Source organism: Gadus macrocephalus, chromosome 23, assembly GCF_031168955.1.
Source record: "Gadus macrocephalus chromosome 23, ASM3116895v1".
Lineage (NCBI taxonomy): Eukaryota > Metazoa > Chordata > Actinopteri > Gadiformes > Gadidae > Gadus > Gadus macrocephalus.
The window spans coordinates 17151505-17171972 of record NC_082404.1 but is presented as its reverse complement, the minus strand read 5'-3'; the positions used below and the strand labels follow the sequence as shown (position 1 = coordinate 17171972).

The following is a 20468-nucleotide window of genomic DNA, read 5'->3' as shown; positions in this document are numbered from 1 at the left end:
TGCATCCCTTAGTCTGGCCAGGGTGAACCTCCAGGACCAGGGCAGGTACCAGTGTTACGTCAGAAATTCACAGAACAGCCAACAGACCTTCGTCACCCTGACAGTGAGAGGTGAGCTGAAGTTCCATTTTTACAGAATGTCATCGTATATATACAGCGTCGGGAAGGATACTTTTAAAATGTATCCAGTTACAGAATAGATGCCCAAAAATGTAATTTGTAACGTATTCTGTGAGATAACTCATTACATTGTATTCTGAATACTTGGATTACTTCCACATTGAATGGCATTTTATAAGTGTAGGAATGCGGCATCAAAACCTGCTTACTAAACAGGCCTATTCTGGTGTGATCTTCTGTTCCAACTGGCTGAATGTGTTAGGCCCAAGTCTCATTGAAAGTGCACTATATTATATAAGGAACAAAGACTATAAGACGAATATGACGAATTGACCAATTTTTCCTTTCAGTTATTCCTTATTCAGTTTCTGTAAAAAAGAAATACTGAGCTAAGTGCATAGGTGTTGGAAGGAGTCTGTTGGAGAGAGAGAGAGAGAGAGAGAGAGAGAGAGAGAGAGAGAGAGAATTCACCACTCCTTTAGTCCGCTCTCTTTGGTCCTGACCAAAACACAATGTTTATTGTTTGGTGTGGTTCCTTTTCACATTTCAATTTTCGAATGTGTGCAAAGATCGTTAAATCATTGGAGCAAAATGTCTGGGGCGGGGAAATGCGGCAAAGAAAAAAAAGCGGGGGGGGGGGGGGGGGGGGGGGGGGGGGGAGGTGTTGATAAATGACGTGTCATCTCGACAGATGCCAGTGAATAGAAATGCCAGATGGCATCAAAAACTTGTCGTCTCCATCCCGTGGGAATTATTGGCCGAGGACTGCCCGTGGAGACATCACACAGGAGCGTGGTGCCGGCCTCGCCAAAACCCACATCCTCTATTATGAGCCCTCTAGTCGAAGTCCTCAGGAGTTGCACGTCTGGGTCTATGGTCTGGTCTGCTGCAATGCGGTTGTAATCCAAGCCGAGATGGACTGCTCCTACCACAGCCCGTGACAGTTAGTCCGCCACCTGGTTGTCCTCTCCGGCAACGTGCTGTAAATCCGTGGTGAACTCCGAAATGTAGGTCAGATGACGTTGCTGGCGGGCGGACCACAGCCCAGCAACCTTGGTCATGGCGAAAGTCAGCGGCTTGTGGTTGACAAAAGCGGTGAAGTGTCGACCTTCCAACAGGGAACGAAAGTGTCTGATGGCGAGGTAGAGACCAAGCAGCTCCTGGTCGAGAGTGCTGTACGTCCGCTCGCTAGTGCGCAACTGACGGCTGAAGAAGGCAAGTGGCTGCCAGGCCCCACCCACCCACTGCTCGTAGACGGCACTGACAGCATAGTCCGAGGCGTCCGAAGTGATGGCGATGGAGGCTCTGGGAGAAGGATGTGCCAGCATGGTGGCACATCCCTGCTCTCAGTCCAGTCCACAGCGTGCTTAGGCTTACCTTTGTAAGGCCTAATTTAAGGGCCGCGTGAGCTGGGCGGCTCGAGGGATGAAACGGTGGTAAAAATTCACCATGCCGAGGAACTTTTGCAGGGACTTGACAGTGAGCGGGCGTGGGTACTGTGCGACCGCCTCCACCTTCGATGGGAGAGGGGCTGCACCGTCCTTAGTGACTCTGTGTCCCAGGAAATCGATGATGGAGAGACCAAACAGGCCCTTGGCTGGGTGGACAATTAGCCCATGTTGGCCAAGCCGCTCAAAAAGTGTCTGAGGGTGCGCCAGATGGTGAGATCTGGACGTCCTCGCCACGAGGATGTCATCCAAGTACACAAAAAGAAAAGACAGCTCCCGTTAAACAAAGTCCATTAGGAGTTGGAACGGCAATCGCAGGTACTCAAACAGACAAAAAGGCGTGATCACTGCTGTTTTGGGACGTCCAGTGGGTGTACAGGCACCTGATGATATCCCCGGACAAGGTCCGCCTTGGAAAATATCACCATACCAGCCAGGTGTGCCCGAAAAATCCTGTATGTTCGGGACTGGGTACCGGTCAGGCGTTGTTGCCTCATTAAGGCGCCGGTAGTCGCCACATGGGCAAGCACGGACGTAGACGGGTGGACCAGTAGTGGCGAGATGGTGCTCTACACCATGCTTAAGGCAGACGCAGAGAAAGTGGGCTGATTGAGGGCTGGGAAACAAGCAAGTTGACGGTGGAAATCATCTGAGGAGAAGAGCATGCTAGACAGTCTTATGAAGTCAGCCCCGCTGAGCGTTCAGGCATAGGAACAAAACATGACGGCGTTAATCAAACAGCGGTTCTTCACTTCCACCAACAGTCCATGCGCACACAAAAAATCGGGGCAGAGGAGGGGAACGGAGACTTTTGCTGTAACAAAGTCCCAGCCAAACCGGTGCCCTCCAAAATACAACTCAATGTACCATGTTCCATAGGTATGGATGGGGCTACCATTAGCAGGTTCCATAGGGGGGCCGTCGGTCACCATATCAAAACGGAATGCAGGCAGTATGCTCCTCTGTGCTCCCGTATCGCACAGGAATCGCCGTCCTGAGATGCTGTCGCGGATGAAAACCAGCCTGCCAGTGCGGCCGATGCTCATGGCCACTAACGAGTAGGGTTGAGCACCGAAACTCGGTTCCAGTAGGGAACCGGTTCCGACGTAAACGGTTGTAACGAGATCGAATAAGACCGCCTATGGGCGCCTCAAGACTCGGGACGGACTTGTCAACGCGCTGCGGCATCGCTTACTTGATGTTGTTTTGATTGAAGATCGGCAGGTTGAAAGAAGCGTATGCTTTTTAGAACTGGATCGGACTGAGGTACGTTTACTTTCACACCTCAAGGAAACCGCTCCAGGGTTTGTTTGGAAGCGATCTGAGAGCACCTCTTCAGGGAGGTCTTGGACGGCTTATTTGGAGTGTACCAAAGTGAGGTTGTTGCATTAACACCAACGCGAACATAACGTACCAAGGGACTAAACTCATTTAGTGCTCACTAATTGCTGTTGGTGTGAAAGCACCTGTGAATAAACTCTTGAACAGTAAAGTATCGTCATGTTATCGATTGATTTCAACAATTTAACTGTATACTAAATACCAACTATTTAAATTGTAGGCTAACTAATGAGTTACTTATAATTTGTGTTATGAATACATAACGCTGGTACATGTATTCCGTTACTCCCCAATACTGTAAATATATAGATATTTAAAGTAGGGCCCGACCGATTTATCGGCCTGCCGATTTAATCGGCCGATTATAGCCTTTTTGAAAATAATCGGCATCGGCCAAAAAGACGCCGATCACAACCGTTTATTTTTTTTTATAAATGTTATTGTGATTAGTATCCTGCAGATTGCGCTCCTACTCGCCTTGCTAACTAACAACTTTAGCTGGAGTAAAAAAGAGGAGATTGAATTTTACCGTACAACATGAAAGCACGCTCGCTCAGGCAGCTGCGCGCTCACCTCACCAATGTACACAAGACGCGTTGTTTGAGCATGTTGTGCCTGTTTTTCTTTAGGTCCCAGGCCATGTTAATTTGTTATACTGTAGACTCTAACGGTGAGACCATACTGCTCAGCACGCACGTGTTAGTCACTGCTCACGAGCGCAGCACATTGGGAGTTAGTTATTTATTTTACATTTTACATTACACTCATTTTTGACTGTAAATGTATTCTAAAACACTCAAAGATTCTGCATTCAATTCACATATTCGTCAAGTCAAGTGTTTAAAGTATATTTAAGGTATCAAAAACTACGTTTTATATGTTTGTTTTTTTTGTTTTTTTAATCGGCCGATTAAATCGTAATCGTAATTTTTCTCTGAAAATAATCGGCATCGGCATCGGCACTCAAAAATCAATATCGGTCGGGCCCTAATTTAAAGTAATATTGAGCAAAAAAGTTTCTTGTTTTAATGCGGAACCATGCTGTTGCAGCTCCTGTTTCTAGAGTGGACATTCGGCTATTGAACAACATTGTCACCTGTCGGTCTGGAGGAATCTACCCAAGACCACATCTCACCTGGTCCGTCAGTCCTCGCCGGGCTACTGTCCTCCAGAACAAAATCATGGTCCATGAGGATTACCAGGGACTCTATGACATCAGTGTCTCCTTAAGTACTGTTTACAACAGAACAGAATCGACCTACAGCTGCTCAGTCCAAAATGAACACAGCGCAATTAAAGCCACGATGAGGCAACACCGTAAGTCTTTGAATATCAGATAGACAGATAAACAGCAGAAGTATAGTGTAGATCAGGACTGTTGCGATCCAATTTAGAGTGGTTGCAATTTATGGGAAAACCGTCACACTCGATAATAGCTATATTAATATAAGAGAGTACTGCTTCATATTTCTATCGTGAAAATATTTTCGTCTGAAATGTCTACTCCGTTTCCGCTGAGAATTGGCAGGAAACCTGGACCATTGACATCATCAGGGTTGGATTTGCATTCTCCATTGGTCAAATTAGGAAAAATGGTGTCATGGTCCAAATACTCTGCAGATTTCATCTTCTGTTTGTCCACTCGTGTGTCTATCTTCATCAGCTCCAATGCAAAGTGTTCCCAGGAGTGAGGTGTTGCTCCCTTGTAACGCCTCGGGGCTCGATGACATCACCTGGACTTTCAACCACAACCAGACCATCCTCAGAAGACAAGCAGGACAAGAGAAGGTGGTGGAAACATCGTGGCAGCAGCATGTAAGAAACCTGTCTGAATCAGGCAGCCTCCTGCTGTATGTGACCTCATCAGCCCAGAGTGAAGGGACGTACAGGTGTACTCTCAGGTACGCAGACGGAGAAGATGTAACCCACATTGAACTGAAGATACTGGAGGACCCTTTTGAAGGTAAGGTCTGTGTGATGCTAAAACATCTGTGATGTGAAAAAGAAACATTACGTTTAGAACACTTAGCTGATGCTTGGGGGGTGGGTGGGGGGGTAAGGCAAGGGTGTCCTCGGTCTTCTTTACTGAACCATGGGCCAGTAACTGATTAGCCACCTTAGACATTGGTTTTAAAACATATCTAGTCATGTTTAATGTGAAGGTATTAAGATGTATATTGCTGCTATTGTAATTTGTTAGTATTCTTATTCTGATTATAGAAATAACAATCAACATTTTATTTTTTTGTTTCAGGGGGATCATATAACAGACGTATATTTTTATCCGCTACTCCTTTAATCATCTTGATCTTCCTCATCTGTTTATGCATAAAAAGAGAAGTTTATTTCGATTGTTTTGAACTATTTTTAACATCATTTTCTCTAAATTGGCATGAAGCTATAAATAAGATAGCTCTTTGTTTTAACTCTTTGGTCAACAAAAACGGAGGGGCTGACTGAATGTCCATATCCAACAATAGATTTTCAAAATCCACTTCGGCTGTTTCACATTGCAAATTTGTTCTCGTGGTGAAGAAACATGGAGGACATTGTGTTTATATCTCGTACGCGAGCTGGGTATGAGTGTGCCATCAATGACACAGATGATCTACGGAAGACCATACACAGCCTGGAATCCCTGGTACGAGCGGGGATGGGCAAACTCAACCAGCTCAATAATGATGGCCCCCCTGTTGAGGCCATGGACGTATTATAAAATGGACAACGGATTCCAAAATGGCGCCCATTCATTCCTATGTAAACTGCTCAATGGCGCAGGGCAACATCAAGGAGAGATATGCTTCCGCATCTCGGGGGCCTAGCCACGCCCTACTTCATGACGTACCGGATGCCGAAATATTGTTTTTTAGCATTGTTAGCATTGTAGCATCATAAGCGAGAGGTCTGAGCGATCGCAGTCGCATTGTTTACCGACCATGGAAGTATAAGTTACTAATCGCCTGATGATTCTCTATGTTTAACAATTATTATTTTGGATTAGTTTGCCCCTTTTTGACTTTATAGGAAAAGCACCTTGTATATACCTTTTTGAATGTTAAAACAAATCATAATTAACACTCGTTTTTTTATATATTTCTGTTTCTGAAACGAGAATCAAATGCCCAATATATACACAGACCCATCAGCTGGTGCACCCAGGGAACTCACAAGGTGTTTGGAAGCAAAAGTGTCTGAAATTACCCCACATGGTATCATGGCAGACATGGGGGACTCGAGTCACATGACTTGAGTCGCAAATTTGAGGACTTGAGACTTGCTTGACTAGCACTGATAAAAGACTCGACTTGACTTTGACTTCATGACTTGACTTAGACTTGAGACAGAGTCTAATCCCATATCCAACCCTAATGTTGGATATGGGATTTGCGATACGCCAGCAGATTTTGAAAATACACAACTCAAATGGTCCAACCACCTCTTCTTCAACGCTGACTCTGACTCCAACCATTCCAAATACATGGACGCGCAATCACGGATGAGCGCGAACACAGATGCGCGAGAGTGAGCCAGGCTAGCTAGGTTGGAGTTTAGGGTTAGGTTCTAGTCTAGTGCTAGGTCCAAATGTGGATTAGCTAGTTAGCTAGCTCCAGTAGCTACCGCAGGATAACAACAAACAGACGCTTGCTCTAGGTCACGAGCTTTGAGTACGTGCACGTGCACGAAGGGGTCACTCGCGGAGAGCGGGGGAGGGGGAGTGCAGTACGACCGTTTGATTGACGTACTTACTGTCCAATGCCACTAGGTGGTTCTGAAAATCATTGGCTGGAGTTTTTCGAGCACTGCCCGTTCCACAGATGATTGACTCAGTGGCTGTAAGTGGGTTATGATAAGGATTTCAAGTCATTTTCAAGTAAAATTACACCGTCAGAGCCAGAGCGTCAGACTGGGCTGTTTTCAGCATACCGCAAAAAAATTAAGAGGGTTCAAGTTCCAGTCCCCAAATTCAGTTGAACCACTACCTGAACATTTGTGATGGACAGAGCTGCCTTCAGTTTTGGGCAATGAACAGGCGCACCCTCCCCTCTTTGTTCAAGGTGGAGGTAAGAGTTATGGCAGTCCCTGCATCAAGTGCACCTGTTGAACGTGTGTTCGGCCATGGTGGGGTGATAATGTGACCCCATCATTCACAACTCAGTGACAAAGTATTGTCAAATTATTTTTTTTGCAAATGCAATGCATTGTAAATCGATGTATGCTGCGAGGCAGCAAGATTGCTACCAGCTTTCAGGCTTGTGTATTACTATTTCCCCTTCCTACAGTATGTGTATGTGATATTACTTTTGAAATATTATTTTTTTTCATGTCTGATGCCATGTGTTGCAAATAATATTCTACAACATGTAGGGAGATTGAGTGATTGACTTGAACTGTTCTCGTATACAGCCACCTAGAGGTTCGATTTGATTCTGTTCATAGGTTGGAGGTAATGATCATAAAAACATTTTCAAACTATTCACATAATGGTTTTGGAATGTTTTGAATAGTTTGAGTTATTGTTAATGTTAAGACATTGTTATTGTTAATGTTGTAAATAAAACTCAACCGATTTTTAAATGTGGATACTGGGTTAGATCATCAGATTTTTGTATGACTTGACTTGTGACTTGCTTGACCTGAGCAATGACTTGACTTGTGACTTGCTTGATTCTCACCACAGTGACTTGGGACTTGCTTGAGACTTGAAGGTTATGACTTGAGACTTGCTTGTAACTTGCACATGAGTGACTTACCCCCACCTCTGTATCATGGACTTATTTTGTGTGGGTGCACTAAATTAGACAGATAGGATGGTGCCAGCCCCACGTCAGGTTTAAAAAACAAGTAGGCCTAATACTGAAACTGAATCTCAAACTTCATCCTGAAATGTATTTAACAAGAAATATTGCACAGGGAGAGGGCTGTTGTCGCAATCGATGGAGGAGGCAGTCAGGTTTGCAGGAAGACAACAACAGGAGTATGATGGACAGGGATCTGACATTGACAGGGACTTTGTGTAAACGGTTGAAAATTGATTCAGTTATGTTACTTCTACAGTTGAAGTACGACTGATGATTTGAATCAACGGCTGTGTCCCAATTCCTAGGACGCATCCTTCGAAGGCTGCATTCGAAGGATGCGTCGACGCCGATTGCGTCACAGCGACGCGCCAAGTGCTGTCCCAATTCCAAGGGTCCTTCAAATGCGGCCTACGAATGCAGCCTTCTTTTCCCGGATTTAAAGGATGCATCCAGATAGACGGAGCATTGGCTGCTGGGACGCGAGAAATACGGCCGCCATCTTGGAGTGGTCAACCGGGAGCAGCAACAGCCATAGATGTCTATGGCAACAGCAGCAGAAACAGGATGCCGGGCTGTTCAGCGTATTCCTGCTCAAATCGGCGGACAATCCATAATAGGAATCGGGGGGTTACTTTTCACAAGCAAGATTTAACATTACCGTACAATTGGTATAATTAGTATTGAATAATAAAACACGCCAAACCATGTGGCCTTTATCATAGCTACACGTATGACAAAAAACCGCATGAAAATCAGTGGTATTCAGTGAGGTATGATTGATTAAATGCGCTGACAGTTCATTGCTCCAGCCAAACGGATTACACTGAGTGGAGCGGATGACCACTCCAAGATGGCGGCCCCGCGTCTCGTCAGCGCCAGTAGGCGGTAGCATTCGATGCTCCGTCTATCATATAAGATGTCTATGGATGCATCGGCTGTATCCTTCACGGCCAAACGTATCCCTCCCAAGATTCATTGCGCACTCAATCAATGGAGATGGCGGAGAATGGCGATTTAAGTTCTGCATTTAAATGTAAGTATTTGGTTTCTAGTCACTCGAGTATTTAACGATACAAATGTTAAAAAAAACAAGTAAGGTGACGTTACAGTTAGTGACGCAGTAACGTTAACTAAGAACACCCGTTAAGATAGATAGATAGGTAAGATAGATAAATACTTTAATAATCCCAGAGGGAAATTATTTTTGTCACGAACTCCAGATATACATAAATAAATAAATATTAAGAATAAAATATACTATAACATATATATATATCCATATATATATATATATATATATATATATATATATATATATATATATATATATATATATATATATATATATATATATACACACACATATATACAGATATATATATACACATATATACATATAAATACAACATAAATACACATACATACACAAAAGATAAAAGATACAACCTAAGAAAAACAAAATAACAAATTTAAGGACAATATAAATAAATATATATACAACACCATATAAACATACATATATATACATATACACACATACATACATATATCTATATTTATACCACGGTCTGCGGGAATACTCGATTCTGATTGGATGCAGGGTGTGCATTAATGTGGTCGATAGTGTTTGAGTGTGGTCGCTAGTGTTTACATGTGGTCGATAGTGTGTAGGTGTGGGCGAGAGTGTTTAAATGTGGTCGATGGTGTTTGGATGTGGTCGATAGTGTTTAAATGTGGTCGATAGGGTTTACATGTTTAAATGTGGTCGAGTGTTTAATTGTGGTCGATAGTGTTTAATTGTGGTCGATAGGGTTTACATGTTTAAATGTGGTCGATAGTGTTTATATATGGTCGATAGGGTTTACATGTGGTCGATAGGGTTTACATGTGGTCCATAGTGTTTAAATGTGGTCCATAGTGTTTAAATGTGGGCGATAGTGTTTAAATGTGGGCGATAGTGTTTAAATGTGGTCGATAGGGTTTACGTGTGGTCCATAGTGTTTAAATGTGGGTGATAGTGTTTAAATGTGGGCGATAGTGTTTACATGTGGTCGATAGGGTTTACATGTGGTCCATAGTGTTTAAATATGGTCGATAGTGTTTAAATGTGGTCGATAGTGTTTACATGTGGTCGATATTGTTTAAATGTGATCGACAGTGTTTAAATATGGTCGATAGTGTTTAAATATGTTCTTTTCACTCACTCTCCACCTCATCCCTAACTCTCCACCTCAAGCTGGTGTGTAGTGAGCGTTCTGGCACCGATTGGCTGCCGTGCATCACCCAAGTGGGTGCTACATATTGGTGGTGGTTAGTGAGGTCCCCCCTTCACTTTAGGCGTCTTTGAGTGTTATTAATTATTATTATTATTCATGTTTAACCTCTGTTTTCCTTTTATTCCTAGTCTGTTTTACATAGTTTTGAATGATGACTATATGCTCTGTAAGGTGACCTTGGGTGTCTTGAAAGGCGCCTCTAAATTAAATGTATTATTATTTATTATTATTATTAACTCCTGATATACGGACACCTGGACAAGTAGTTCCGTCAAATTGTCCGTTTACCGTTCTCAATTAATGCGCTAGCTGGCGTATCGTCTCTAAAATAGTAGCAACCATAGCAACGGGAAACAAAACAAAGCTCAGCGGACTATAATACCTCCCGCTACCTCCCGTTCTAAAGTCGTAGCTATGGTGCGTCCTAATTACTGGAGGAGTGAACAACGTTTCTGTTGCATGAGAACCCAACGGGCGTGTAATGGTGGTTCCGGGTATTAGTCGGACCCTCAGGCGTAACCAGGGAAACAAATGTATGTTTTGTGGAAAACTTTATATTCAGATTGTAAAACGCATGAAAATATAAATTAATGGTCTTAATTTGGTCACCGTTGGTAAGTGACCGTGGTATAAGCGGGATAATGCCCTTCGAGGTGTCCATTATTAGGAATTAATGGACTTCGCGTCGGACGGTTCACGCCTCCACGTCGTCCATTAATTCCTGATAATGGACACCTCGTCGGGCATTATCCCTTACATACATATATATGTGTATATATATATACATATACATATATATATGTATATATATGTATATGTAAGGTTGTTAATTAGACAGGCCACCATGTGGCGCTGTTTACCGCGATTTGAATATTGTGTCTCTTGCGGGCCAACGTAGTTCGTGTGTGCGCCATCTTGTTTCATGTTTGACCCTAATGGTTCCAAGGTGAGCAGTGTTTTATTTGTCTTGCACAATCTATATTTTAAATATAAGTTTAAACCACTCATCCGTTCAGTTTGTTTGGTCAATATGTTGCATAGGATGTTCGTTTACCTGTTGAGTGTTATGTGGTGTGTGTGTTTGCGTCTTATATGATCTCGTACAATATGATTTTGTCTACTGCTTAGTTTAATGTTATCGTCCTTTTCTTCTTTTATTTGAAAGAGAATGTTTATTTAATTATAAAGTTTATGTTTATATGTATTTATTTTTTACATTTTGTTGGGTTAAAGAGTATTTTCTTAAATCTTGTTTTATGTTTGACCCTAATGGTTCCAAGGTGAGCAAGTTCCAAGACGACAAATGAGGAATTTCCACTGTTGGGGAATAAATTGCCAAGCGTCTTCCACAATCCCGAACAACTGTGTCCCGTGGTCCTTCTCTACCCATCATACAAACAATCCAACACAACGCAGAGTCCAAGGGTCATAGAGAGGCAGCGGGACATTTGGGTTACATATACATACATACATACATACATACATGCATACATGCATACATGCATACATGCATACATACATACATACTAGAGCCCGACCGATATAGGATTTTTAAGGCCGATACCGATACGAATATTTTGTGATTAAAAAATCCGATATGCCGATATATCGGCCGATATATATAAAAAAAAAAAATCCAGAAACGCGCAACAAAACAAACAGATTTCCCCAACATTGGTTATTTGTAGTTATCCTTTAAATCCTTTTCACTCTCAACTAACACGTAACAACAGCAAAACTGGACATGGTAGTCATGAATTAAGTCATGCTTATCGACTTTAGAGAATTGATGGGGATGTTCTTTTAATTGTTATTCAAGCAATGTAGGCCTATGTCTTGTGACAGTTGCCAACTTACCATGAACATACTTGCACACATGAGCTGTGTTGGAAATCATTCCCTGTTCACTTCCTCACTATTCCCTATATAGTGTTTATGATATAGTGCACTATATAGGGAACGAACAAACGAGAATTCGGACACTACGCTGAACATTTCTAAGCGTCATTTGCGTCAGTAAATGCGCCGGGTATTTGTGTGACGCAGACAGATGCTCCCACATCATGTAAACAAACCGGGCAATCCCGAGGAAAGCTGGAGCTTGTATTGATGTTGAATGCAACATTTCCTTGATCAAGTTTTTTTTATTAATTTTGAATATTAAATTTTCTATGTTAACTCCCAATTAAATTGTTGACATCTCTAAACGAAAGCCGGAGACTCCATCATTAAATGTATTAGTTTTCGCGGTTATTCAGCTTCTTCTTCTCCTCCGGAAGAACACTACCGCATTGCATTGTGGTATACGGACAAGTAACAAGTAGGGAACATCGTATGTACACTCAAATTTTAGTGCATGAAATTAACCACTGAGAATTCGAACACCACTGCAAAATGGCGAGCACCCTATATAGTGCACTATATCCGTGATAGGGAATGATTTCGAACACAGCTATGAACAACACCGATGATCTCCGTCGATCTCCGTCATTCACTCTGCCTGAATCAGCGGGTTTGGGGCGTTAGAGCGCCCTCTGGTGGACTTTTTTTTTTAAAATATTAATTTATCGGCCATTATAATGCCGATACCGAATAGTTTGAAAAATGCCTAATATCGGCCGATAATATCGGCCTGCCGATATATCGGTCGGGCTCTAATACATACACATAAATACATATATACATATATACATACATACATACATACATACATACATACATACATGCATACATACGTACATATATATATATATATATATATATATATATATACACATATATATACATACATACATACATATATATATTTATACCACGGTCTGCGGGAATACTCGATTCTGATTGGATGCAGGGTGTGCATTAACTCCTGATATACGGACACCTGGACAAGTAGTTCCGTCAAATTGTCTGTTTACCGTTCTCAATTAATGCGCTAGCTGGCGTATCGTCTCTAAAATAGTAGTAACCATAGCAACGGGAAACAAAACAAAGTTCAGCGGACTATAATACCTCCCGCTACCTCCCGTTCTAAAGTCGTAGCTATGGTGCGTCCTAATTACTGGAGGAGTGAACATTGTTTCCGTTGCATGAGAACCCAACGGGCGTGTAATGGTGGTTCCGGGTATTAGTCGGACCCTCAGGCGTAACCAGGGAAACAAATGTATGTTTTGTGGAAAACTTTATATTCAGATTGTAAAACGCATGAAAATATAAATTAATGGTCTTAATTTGGTCACCGTTGGTAAGTGACCGTGGTATAAGCGGGATAATGCCCTTCGAGGTGTCCATTATCAGGAATTAATGGACTTCGCGGAGGTTCACGCCTCTACGTCGTCCATTAATTCCTGATAATGGACACCTCGTCGGGCATTATCCCTTACATATATACACATACATACACATACATACACAAAAGACAGCACTGTGCAAAAAGAATTGTACAGTATTGTGCAAAAGGTGCAAGAATTATAGTCCTTGTTTGAGGTCAGAGATTACAGAGAGGGACGGTGTCTGACATTCTAAGGGAGGCGTTGTAAAGTTTAATGGCCACAGGCAGGAAAGATTTCCTGTGGCGCTCTGTGGTGCATCTGGGTGAGAGGAATCTCCTGCTGAAGGTGCTCCTCTGCAGGGCCAGTGTGTCATAGAGAGGGTGTGAGACATTGTCCAAGATGGACTGAAGCCTGGACAGCATCCTCCTCTCTGCCACGGTCGTCAGGGTGTCCAGTTCCTCCCCCACAACATCACCGGCCCTCCTAATCAGTCTTTCAAGTCTGTTGGTGTCTGCAACCCTCATCGCACTGCCCCAGCATGTGACAGCGAAGAAGATTGCACTGGCTACAACAGACTCATAAAACATCCTCAGCATCGTCCGGCAGATGTTAAAGGACCTCAGCCTCCTGAGGCAAAAGAGTCGGCTTTGGCCCATTTTTGTAGACAGCCTCTGCGTTTCTAGTCCAGTCCAACTTGTTATTAAAGTACACCCCCAGGTACTTGTATTCCTCAACAGTGTCCACTGGGACCCCCTGTATGGAAACAGGGGTCACAGCTGCTGTTTTCTCCCCCCTCAGATCCACAATGAGCTCCTTCGTCTTTGTCACGTTGAGTTGCAGGTGATAAGCCCTGTAGTTTCAAATTTAAGAGGTCAAAATGGTTATATTTACCGAAATTGTGGCGATTGTATAGATAATTTGCTATTCTGTAACGTTAGATAAATGGACCAACGAACACAGGTTGTGGACCCTGGTTTTCAGACCGTAACGTTACAGACGTTGGGATTGATTACACAGTTAACTTGGTTATTTTGCTATTTAAGCTGCTTTTGTTTGGTAGTGTAAAGCAAAACAAATTCTAACATTTGGTTTTGCTTTAGGGAGCCAGCAGTATACTGCTCGATTTATTCTATTGAGGGGGGAGAACGATGAGCTGTTCACCGGGGTGAAATACTGGGCTTGGGGGTAAAGAAAAAATCGTTTATTTATATTGTAAGTTAGTTTATAAAAATTATTATTGGCCATTTATATATCTACATTTGACCATCTTGTAAAGGTTAGTTAAATTAGCCCTCATTAAACAGCAGGACAGATACAACATCCCCCGAAATCGTTTACTACGATGTCCTATTTTGGGTTATTAAAGAAAGAAAGACAAAAAAAGTCACAGCTCGCATCAGTACTATACAGCACTAGAAAAACACACAAAGAAAAAGGGTGTTTTGACTTCTACTGGTTGTCTTATTATTATCGGCTTCATATAGGATGAGGGCTAATTTAAATGTAACCTTTACAAGATGGTCAAATATATATATTATAAATGGCCTATTGTTAAAGGCCCACTATGCAACTTTTTTAGCCAAAATTACATTAAGTATGCAGGTTGAGAGTTATGCTGATGGTTCTGCATCCATTTCTGGGTCGATTGGTGGGTTTGTCATTTACCCATGTCGCCTCTCCAGTGAAAAAGCGCATATGCAACTTGCTCTGTTCGGACCGACACAATCCGGATGTGACGCAGCGGAAGTATCCTCGAAAATGTAGTCAGATTGTAGTTTCGAAAATGCTTTACGGCACAGACACACACCCAAACATGGCACCGGATAGATATAAACAGCCAGTTGCGAGGCAATTGTTGCATTCATCATGGATCAATCGACTGATAAGGGACCCAAGAGGCGACCGTCGGTGGAACAAAAGAAGAATGGAACAGAAAAGAGATCAGACACGAGTGAAAGGGGAACTATCCAACTTTTTTGGCTTGATTTACCAACAGGCTAAGAGTCATTGCGATGGTTCTATTATACATTTTTGTTCAATTGTTTGTTGTTTCGACTCACCCTTGCGCATCTTGGCGGAGAAAAGGAATATGTTTCTGCCGGCGACCCGCCGCCCACTCTCGCGGGAGTTTCGGGTCTCGCAAAGTAACTAATTGCTTTACGGCACAGACCCCCAAACACGGAACCGGCTCGATCTAAACACAAGTCACTAAGGCATTGTTATATTCATCATAGGTCAGCCGACTAAAAAGAGACAGAGAAACCCAATGTCGGAGGAACAGAAGAAGAGAAAAGGGAGACTGACCGGCAGAGAGGCCAGACACGAGTAAACGTTGGGCAAGCTTTTCAGGAATAGCATGAACTGAAAGAAAAAGAAGACTGCAAATCAGACGCCGACTCGGCCGTGTTGCTTTTGAAATGTTACGTATTTTAAGAACACAAGCTGTATTTCCCTCACTTAACCACTAGGGAGTAGGACCAAACATATAAGAAGCTGCATTACCCTCACATAGCCACAAGGGGAGCAAGACCTTATTGAAGGCTGCTCCACCACAGAAGGCATCACCTTTAATTAGGTGAAGAAGCCGAAGCCATTACGGCCACGCCCACTGCATAGGCCATGCCCACTTGACGTCCTCTATCGGAGGACGTCAAGTGAACAGGCCAGAGTTCAATAGGTAGACGACAGAGAGCCACCCGGGCCTTAGCCCGGGGGGCTTGAAGTAGATCACGGTATTTTCCTCTCACACGTGTTATATTCAATTCCCTCCGTATAGCTTCAGTTACCATGCCGAAACATGCCGACGACTTTATAATAAATGAAGTGAGTTAAAGCAACCCGGGATTGGACAACTTTCTTCGAGAATATGCAATAGAAATTGAAAGTACCCTTGGGTGGCCTTTTTCTTCGTGGTATTCTTGATGTTGATAGTCTCTGTACAAATGTGTTTGCTCAACCATTTTATTGTGAGCCCAGTAAAAATTGTTTTCTCAACCGTTTTGTTGTGAGCCCTGTATGTTTCTAGCTTGCTTGGTTGCAACCATATAAACACCTTTGTTTCCATGGGTGTTTTGCTGTTCGTCTGTCTCATCCCCCAGATACAGACTGAATCCCCGAATCCAGGTTCTTGTTTATTTAGATTATTATGTTGGCCAAACCTCTTACACTGATTGTTCTGTTCAACCTAAAATAAAACAATTATAATCTAGGATATAAATTCTCCCCGTCAACTATAAAAAAGGATGGATTTATGTTTATTGCAATACAAATACACCCTTTTAAAAATGTATAACCTTGCCTACACTTTATGAACATCTACTTCGGACATGGCTCCACGCATTCGCCGGCTTCTTTGAAAACAAATGCATATGGCTTGCGTAGAAGTGCATGGGGAAGGGTCGTCAACGAGTTGTTACGACAGTGGTGTGAAATATCTACTACGAAGCTGGAAGGGGTGCTATGTAGAGAAAAGTGCGTGCCAAAACCAAGAAAACAGCGAAGAAATGGCCGAAGTTGCATAGTGGGCCTTTAACATGGGCTATTAACATGATTGATAAATGTGTCTCTTGTTTTCTCTGATTAATAATGAAAGTGTTAATAAACACTTTTGCTGAAATTTGTTTTGATACTGCTGCTGTTGTTGTTAACTGCCATGATTGATTTCCTCTGCCTTAGGATTGCAAGTATCCAGGGTCAGGAGAGGGGGTAGGTGGGAAACCCACTGCTGCCACTTGGCCCTGGTTTGTCCCCATGGATAAGGTATTGGGACAGAGGCATTCCACCAACCCCCCTGTCCTAATTGCCTCCATCCCTGAGAACACACCAGGGCCAAGTACAGCAAGTACAGCAGTGGTGGATCAGGAGGTTGAGGACAAGGATCAGGAGGAGGAAAGACAGCGAGGGCCAAGGTCCAGAAAGAAGGACAGAGAGGAAGACATGTTCCAGAGTCGCTCACTATCTTCCGAAAAGGACTCAAGATTCACCTGTTCAGAGTCCACCTCGACTGCATAGCCACCCTCCCCCTTCTGGCAACCATTGTACACTGTGTTGTATTGTATTGTATTATAGTACTTAACTGTGTAGCAACTGCAGTAGCTGCTATCATGGCTGTAACACGGGGAATGGGTTAGCCTAGCGATTGTGGTACTTGCACTTGGTTCTATGAACATCCTTTCTGTACCGACAGCGATATATTGATGCACTTCTTATGACAAATGTACTTGTCAGTCGCTTTGGATAAAAGCGTCTGCTAAATGCCCTAAATGTAAATGTAAAATGTAAATGTTCCAGTAAATAAAAGAGGACATGAGGCTACAAAGGGAGGCAGAGGAGAGAAGAGCCCAGGAAAGCAGGGAAAGAATGGAGAGGTTTTTCTCAATTTTGGAGCGTTTGGTGGACAAATAACTTATGTTCTGTTATATTTAACACATTGTTTATTATTATTTACATATTTATTGAAACTAACTTATTTAACTAACTTCTTTGATTAACTATTTATTAAAACCCTTACTAACTTTTTTGTATTGACTAATGTATTCGTATATAACTTATAAGACATATATACAACAATAAAACTATTTACAACAAACATTCATGTGACTATTTACAACAAACTACCATATACAAAAACAAAAACATAATGATCAATAATAATTTTTGTTGGTTTCTTTTTTTCGCGCTCTCTGGTTTAACTTCTGTTTACTAACAGGTCAGTTCAGCTGTCAGGGTTGCTGACAGCTGAACTGCCGACAAGGGGAGCAAGACCTTGCTCCCCGCGGTAACGGTTTGTTACGTAAACCAGAAATGCTCCGTAGGCTAGCTAGACCGTCCCATTTCTTCGGCCTTCGGAGTGTCCTTCGCGGTCTACGAAGGCCGCATCCTTCGAAGGACGCGGTCTACGAAGGATGCGTCCTATGAATTGGGACACAGCCGTAGTGTGTTGATTAGCAGAGAAATAGTTAGCCAAAGACGTTGACGTCGCTTAGCAACCGAAGAAGCTCGCGTTGATGTGAAGGGCCCATAATAATAATAATAATACATTTAATTTAGAGGCGCCTTTCAAGACACCCAAGGTCACCTTACAGAGCATATAGTCATATAGCCATGCAAGTGAACGAAGCGTTCCACCACGGCCCTTGGTTTATGCACTATTACACTTGTTTAATATTCATATTTATTATATTTATATTCCCGCACTACTAAATTCCACAAGTCACTTTACTGGTTTGCAGTTATATGTAGCATGTTGTTATGCACCTTATGTTCTTGGGAAACGCTATTTCATTTCACTGTAAACTGTGTATATGGCTGAAATGACAATAAATTATCTTGAATCTTGAATTGTCTTATTTTATATTATTACATATATATAATATATATTGTTGAATGGGAACCATCCGGAAACCATCACCTTTTCGTGGTGGAGAGGTTTGTGTGCCCCTATGAACCTGAGGGCTGTGTTGTCTGGAGCCTAGTGCTCCTGGTAGGGTCTCCCAAGGCAGAGGTCTTAGGTGAGGGGTCAGACTAAGAATGGTTCATAGTACTTTAACAGCAGGTACAGTTTAGCTGTGAGGAGTTGTGCCCCCCAGCCCTATATTATGCACATTGTAAAGTTCAACAGTCTGGAGAATCCAATCATTGCAAATCCTATACTTCCAGTGGCAGGAGTCCGCAGGGATCACGTAGCAGATGGAGGAGCTGATCCCTCCCATGGGGGCAGTATGACGTCAGGACCCCAAACCTGAAAGGGGGGGGGTTCAGTCTGAACACAGTGACCCATCTAACACACACCTGCGTTGTCGGAGACCACTTATAATGGGAAGTGAACCTTCAACGCAAACACAGCGAGAGAAGAAGCAAGGCTGGCAGAGCTAGCACACTGTGCCGAGGAAAAAGAAGTGGAAATCCTGGGAGTCCAGGAGCACAGGAGAGTACATGAACAGGACCAGATTGTGTGCTGCAGAGTGGGGGGTTACTCGTTCATCACCTCATCAGCATGGCGAAACGAGGCCCAGGCTGCAACGGGAGGTGTGGGGCTACTGCTAAGTCCTCCAGCACGGAAGGCTCTCCGTAGGGTGCACCAGCACACCGACAGGATCCTTATCGCAGACTCCGATGGCAACCCAGCTACAGCCATCATGGTAGTGTACTCACCTACCAATGTAGGGCCAATCAAGAAAGTCGAAGAGTTCTATGGGGACCATAGAACAGCACTCCGGGATGTTCCGGCTCACAACCTCCTAGCAATTCTGGGGGTCCTCAACGTGAGGCTCGGACCAGGGGATGCACCAATCACATATCATGAAAGCAGTAACCGCAACGGTGAACAACTTGCTGCCCTGCTAACGGAACACGAGCTACGGGCTGTGCACACCTTGTTCCGGAAGAGAATGGGCAAGAGATGGACCTTCCAGGACCGGACTTCTGGTATGCTACGTCAGCTGGACTACATACTGGTAAGGCGCAAGTGGAGGACGTCGATCCAGAACACAGAGCTGTACAGCTTGTTCGACTCCATTGGCTCAGACCACAGAGTGGTTTCCATGAGGGTGCGACTGAGCCTGAGGGTCCCCAAGCCTAGCCCAAAGATCTACCACGACTGGAAGACCTTTTCAGGAAGCTCCGACCGCCAAGCCAGATACAGTTGAGGTGAGGAACCACTTCCAACTGCTGGATACGGCGGAAGGCCCTAGCACAGTGTATGAGCGGTTTGTTGCCGCTAACGTGGAGGCAACCAGGGAGTGCGTACCGAAGAAGGAGAGGATCAGAAACTCCCCAGGGTCTAGACATCCAGAGGTCATGCAGAGAACTGTGCAATGGTGGAGGAGGAGTGACAAAGCTTTGACCGCGAATGTGTATTACTAACATACATAACATATTACATAATACATATTACATATTACATAATAATCCATCCATCTTCATAGAACATTTGGTTTCCAAACACTCAGAACATCTCCGGTAGGCCTGCCTAGCAACGAGGTCCGGCGACCAGCCCAGGCCTTTCGACCTCGCATAGCGACCACACCTAGCAACCGACAGGCCAAAGAAAGACTCTTCAATGCCTACGAAAAGATCAAAGGGGAGGAGCTGATGGAGAAGGTACGGAGAGTGGAGGCAGCGCAGTGGGAACAACGTATGGGGAGTAATGGAGGGTCATAAATGAGATGAGTGGGCGCAAGAGGTCGAAGGAGGGACAGGTAACAGGCTGCAGCCC

General features: G+C 43.4%; 1 pseudogene; it reads left to right on the top strand.

The window, feature by feature from the left end:
* Positions 1–5447: 5447 nt before the first annotated feature.
* On the top strand, positions 5448–19899 carry LOC132452956 (craniofacial development protein 2-like; annotated as a pseudogene).
* Positions 19900–20468: the final 569 nt, after the last annotated feature.